Consider the following 6000-nt stretch of genomic DNA (forward strand, 5'->3'; position numbering starts at 1 on the left):
TGTAGAGAAATGTGAGGCCAACACTGATGCCGATCCCATATTAGGGAAGATTCCTGATCTCTGTGTGCTTTAATTGCAGAGTATTTGGCTCCATTACCGTTTAGCTCTTTGAATTAGACAGCAATAGAACATTAAACAAAGTATTATAACTTGGATCTCTTTCAAAGTGAAACAATGATTTAACTCAATATACTAATTGATGTACCAGGCTCTTTCATAATTTATTATTAGTACTTGAACTACACAGTGCAAGACAGAGAAATCATTAAATTTTAATAAGACGGGTATTGGTGTCTTCCAGAAAATATTGCACAGTGACGATGTCCTGTGCTTGATGTTTCAATATTTTATAAAGTGCCTGCACTAATCTGGGTGACGGATGGCAGTACATTCCCTTTTGTAATACTGTAATAGTTGGCTGAAAGAGTTAAATACTCATTGGGCGCCTGACCGGTAGGGTCCACTGTAGCACAATGAGGAGAAACAGTCCCTTCTGGTTTTGCCTCCCTAACCCACTAGAGCACCAGAGCCAATGTGACGCTCCCACCAAAGATTGATGACTTCACTCAGCCAGGATGAGAACCTGCGCTTCCCTGCCTATATGACTCACCCTGCACACCACGTGCCCGTGCTTTTACCAGGTGAGCCACTCGGGGACCCCCTGTTCAGAAGATCTTTTATATACCCTATATCACTGTGGTCCTGGTTTTAATGTTCTGTATGCAGAGAAATCCTGTGAGTGAAAACACAAAACTGACATGACCACACATCAGTGACCTCAAGGATTGAGGGTGTTATCTGCAAAACATATAGAATTGGGGTACACTTTAAAATAAGGGTCGGCATTGCAATATGATTATGTATGAAATAGCATATTTCCTATTGAATTGATCTGTAAGCATCTAATTAGGGTACATTCAATACATGCATTGGTGGTGATTTTAAATATTCTGCTTATACGTGACTGTGGCAATGCGCCCCGCCCCTGTGTGCATTTGTGTGTTTTGTGTGTATGTTGCGTGTGTAAATGTTGGTGTATAGTCATTGGTACACGGGATATAAACGGGTCTGTGTTTCACGTGTATTTAAATAGTGTATATTTGTATTTAGGCACGGGATTGCACATCACGCACGTGCATTTAAAATATAATATGTGAACACGGGGTTTCACGTAATGAATTCACGTGCTGGGATTCAAGTGAGTAATTAATTAGTAATTGAATCCCAGCACAACAGTATATATAGATGCACGTTTCTTGCACTAAGGGTTGGGTGTTCGGAAGAGGAGAACGGGTGAGAGAGAGAGGAGAAACTAAATAGTGTTAAATCATAATTATAAGTGTTTTGTACTCACCGTGTTTGTTTGTCTCCGTGCACCGTTTGTTAAGTGTTTAGTCGTTTTGTCTGTCTGTTTATTTTGGCGTCAAGTGCCGTGTCCTGTTTTGTATTCCATTGTTTAAACCTTTTATTTGTTAATAAACGCTGAGTGCAGCCATAGCTCATCATCACCACCGTCTGTCTGTGTTTGAATTCCTTTCTGGTCTGACGCCACCCACTCTGGCCGTCTTTGTGACACGTGGTGTCAGAAGTGGGATAGCCGCGCCTCCAAGCGTCAGACCAGGAGGGGTTTTGTTTAAAAAAAAAAAAAAAAAAAAAAAAAAAAGGATTACAAATATTGTTTTTGGGGGAAAAAAAAAAGAAAAAAAGAGAGTCAATGGCAGAAGACGCCATCAAACTGCGGGGCTGGTTCCTGGAGAATGCTGGGCTGGAGGCCCAGTCTCTGCCCATGGTCGTCCGGGCTCTGTGGATGATGGACTGTGAGAGATGGGAGGCATATCAGGAGGAACACACCCCAAACACCTTGGAGGAAGGTGTGGAGTTTGTCCTCAGCTACCTGGAGGCAACGATAAAAGGAACAGCAGCCCAGGTAGCAGGCCCACCAGCAGAGGGTGAATGCCTGCTGTCCCCATCTCCACCAGCAGAGGGTGAGTACCTGCTGTCCCCATCTCCACCAGCAGAGGGTGAATGCCTGCTGGTTTTGCCTCCACAGCCCAAATGGGAGGAGCCTGAGCATCCACAGCCCAAATGGGAGGAGCCCAAGCGGAAGGAGCCCGAATGTCCTACGCCTGAGTGGGAGGAGCCCGAATGTCCTACGCCTGAGTGGGAGGAGCCCGAATGTCCTACGCCTGAGTGGGAGGAGCCCGAACGTCCTACGCCTGAGTGGGAGGAGCCCGAACGTCCTACGCCTGAGTGGGAGGAGCCCGAACGTCCTACGCCTGAGTGGGAGGAGCCCGAACGTCCTACGCCTGAGTGGGGGGAGCCCGAACGTCCACAGCCCAACAGGGAGGAGTCGGGGCGTCCACAGCCCAACAGGGAGGAGTCGGGGCGTCCACAGCCCAACAGGGAGGAGTTGGGGCGTCCACAGCCCAACAGGGAGGAGTCGGGGCGTCCACAGCCCAACAGGGAGGAGTCGGGGCGTCCACAGCCCAACAGGGAGGAGTCGGGGCGTCCACAGCCCAACAGGGAGGAGTCGGGGCGTCCACAGCCCAAAAGGGAGGAGTCGGTGCGTCCACAGCCCAAAGGGAGGCAAGTCGGGGCTTCCACAGCCCTGGGACCCAAGCCACCAGCAGAGGGAAAATGCCTGCTGGTTCAGCCCCAAGAGCCAGAAGGGGAGGAGTTACAGGCTCAACCCCCTGAAAATTTTTGGGGGGGAGAAGGGCAGGATGCTGGTGTCCCCCAGCAGCCTCTCGCTATGCTGCTGAAGGCAGCACGGCGTGCACATGCCCAGCCGCCACAGCAGAGGGAGCCAGCACCGCCAGGAGCAGAGGAGCTGGAGCTGCCTCTACCTCCACCACCTCCAGGAGCAGAGGAGCAGGAGCTGCCTCTGCCTCCACCACCTCCAGGAGCAGAGGAGCAGGAGCTGCCTCTGCCTCCGCCACCACCACCGCAAGGAGCAGAGGAGCAGGAGCTGCCTCTGCCTCCGCCACCACCACCGCAAGGAGCAGAGGAGCTGGAGCTGCCTCTGCCTCCACCACCTCCAGGAGCAGAGGAGCTGGAGCTGCCTCTGCCTCCACCACCGCCAGGAGCAGAGGAGCTGGAGCTGCCTCTGCCTCCACCACCGCCCGGAGCAGAGGAGCAGGAGCTGCCTCTGCTGCCCGTACCTCCGCAGGGAGTACGGTGGCCGGAGCCCCAGAAAGGGGAGCTGCCGGCCACGAAGAAGGGGGAGGAGGTCTGGAGACCACTTTCCCCAGCAGCAGTTTCGCTGCAGGAGTTCTTGTGGCCGGAGCCCCACAGGAGGGAGCTGCCGGCTATGAAGAAGGGGGAGGTCGGGGGACCACCTGCCCCCGCAGCTTTTTCGCTGCAGGACGGGACCAACAGGCTGTCAGCCGTGCCACTACCGGCAGGGGTGCTGACAGCATGGCCAGCCATGGGCCCACTGAAGCCTCCCTTCCCAGCCCGAGACTTTGTCCTGGACTGCTGGGTTTTTAAGGGGGGAGGTGGCCGTTGAGGCCATGTGTGCTGCGCACAAGGGGGGGTATATGTGGCAATGCGCCCCGCCCCTGTGTGCATTTGTGTGTTTTGTGTGTATGTTGCGTGTGTAAATGTTGGTGTATAGTCATTGGTACACGGGATATAAACGGGTCTGTGTTTCACGTGTATTTAAATAGTGTATATTTGTATTTAGGCACGGGATTGCACATCACGCACGTGCATTTAAAATATAATATGTGAACACGGGGTTTCACGTAATGAATTCACGTGCTGGGATTCAAGTGAGTAATTAATTAGTAATTGAATCCCAGCACAACAGTATATATAGATGCACGTTTCTTGCACTAAGGGTTGGGTGTTCGGAAGAGGAGAACGGGTGAGAGAGAGAGGAGAAACTAAATAGTGTTAAATCATAATTATAAGTGTTTTGTACTCACCGTGTTTGTTTGTCTCCGTGCACCGTTTGTTAAGTGTTTAGTCGTTTTGTCTGTCTGTTTATTTTGGCGTCAAGTGCCGTGTCCTGTTTTGTATTCCATTGTTTAAACCTTTTATTTGTTAATAAACGCTGAGTGCAGCCATTGCACTCAGCTCATCATCACCACCGTCTGTCTGTGTTTGAATTCCTTTCTGGTCTGACGCCACCCACTCTGGCCGTCTTTGTGACAGTGACTAATTCATATTTTGGGAGCACAGCAAGTTTGAATTATTGTTTACACCATTTGAATGTAAGTGTAAATCATTCATTTGTAATAACATTTGAATCACAGACTCTTGATTCTGTAGAGCTACAGCTTCCGAGCATAGAAACGTATAACACAGGGCTTTAACCTTGTGTCTCCTTCAATCACCATGATTAGTGGACATGCTATGAGATTAAACACAGTTAATAAAATAGGCCATGGGGGGTTGTGGGAATAGATTTCTGTACCAAAAATAAACCAAGAAGAAAAACAAATCTGAATAGGACATCAGTTGATCTTTCTGAGCTGGGTCTGAGCCAGAAGACTTCAAGCACATCTTTTTTGCTGACGTAACCCGGGTGACATGGGGAGAAAAAAACTATGCAACATCAGCCTGGGTTCCAGCGAGCCGTATTCGCTTGAATGGAAAGCAACTAAAAATAGCACCAGGCAATGGAGTTAAATAAATCACTGTCACAGTGCCTGGGCACCTGCTAATGGAGCCACAGATTCATCTTTTCTTCTTGTCAGTGACGTGCCGGCTATACGCTGTACTGTATGTAACTGTGTGAATGTGCACTGGCTAATTACATGACGCTAAAAGTACTGAATGGAAGATTTGTACTTTCCGTGTTGATCTGATATAAAACACGCCTGGTTAATAATTGGATTCAAATACATTAATTCAACAGAATAAAAAACAAAAGGGACTTCAGTATCTATTTTGTTCATTTTTTTCTAGACGTATAATTGATTTTGCAAAACCATATATGAATCATAATAATCTTAAAAGGAAATTACACTGGTAAAAGAGAAATAAAAAAAAAGGAAATTACACACAGATGCTTCTTTCTGACTGTTTTGTCCAAATGTGTCCCAAAATCTCTTTTCAAATCAAACAAATCCCCCTAATTGCATTTGTCTGCTTTGAAGAGGATCCTCTCTCCTCTCGCCGCCCCCTCAGGTGTGATTGCCTCATGGCAGTCCATGTCCTTGTTGGGTCTCATTGCTCAATTGTCATTTCGGCTCGTGATGTGAGTGGACGTCCCCGCAGGAAGAGAGGTCAGAGCATCATGTGCATTTATCACGAGTCAGAGTTTTGAAATATCTCAGTACAGTACCTTCATCAGCTAAGAGTCTGATACACTCGCAACCTGGTAACTGTGAGCAACATATTGTCAAGATTGCCCTTGAATGTCTGGGGTGTGTTCTTGGACTGACAGCATCATATTGTATGTGTAAACTAGCCTTGGCTGCATGAACTTACAGGGTCTAGAGACTCTACGGACTAAGATATAGAGATATACAGGTGGGTTCCCTGACACTGCCAGATATGTTCACCATGTAGAGAGAGACAGACAGAATGAATAGAATTGCACCTCAGTGCTGTAGCTTATTTGAACTATTTAAAAGCCACCTTGTGCTTTTTTTCTTCTTACACATTCTCAAGTGTTTTTGTCAAAGGGCACAAACGCTTCCTTCTCGATGCTGATATACTCTGTGGGGTCCTGCCTCTGTGTTGTCTGGAAGACTAGCTGTTTCATGTACTGTGCTGAGTGGATGTTTTGCTGCTAGTGAATTTCGCTGCTTGTGAACTTATTGTAAGTCAGGCTGCTTGTAAGAAACCAAAGGGAAGGTTGTGGGCCTGTAAGTATGTAAGTATGTATGTATGTATGTACCTGTATGTACCTGTATGTATGCATACATGCAAGTATGTATGTATGTATGTATGTATGTATGCATGCATGTATTTTTGTAATGCCTGTTTTATACAGACAAATCTCATTTTTTATTCACCTCCCGTCCACTGATCCAGAGGCTATCAAGG

Source organism: Acipenser ruthenus, chromosome 8, assembly GCF_902713425.1.
Source record: "Acipenser ruthenus chromosome 8, fAciRut3.2 maternal haplotype, whole genome shotgun sequence".
NCBI classification, from domain to species: Eukaryota; Metazoa; Chordata; class Actinopteri; order Acipenseriformes; family Acipenseridae; genus Acipenser; species Acipenser ruthenus.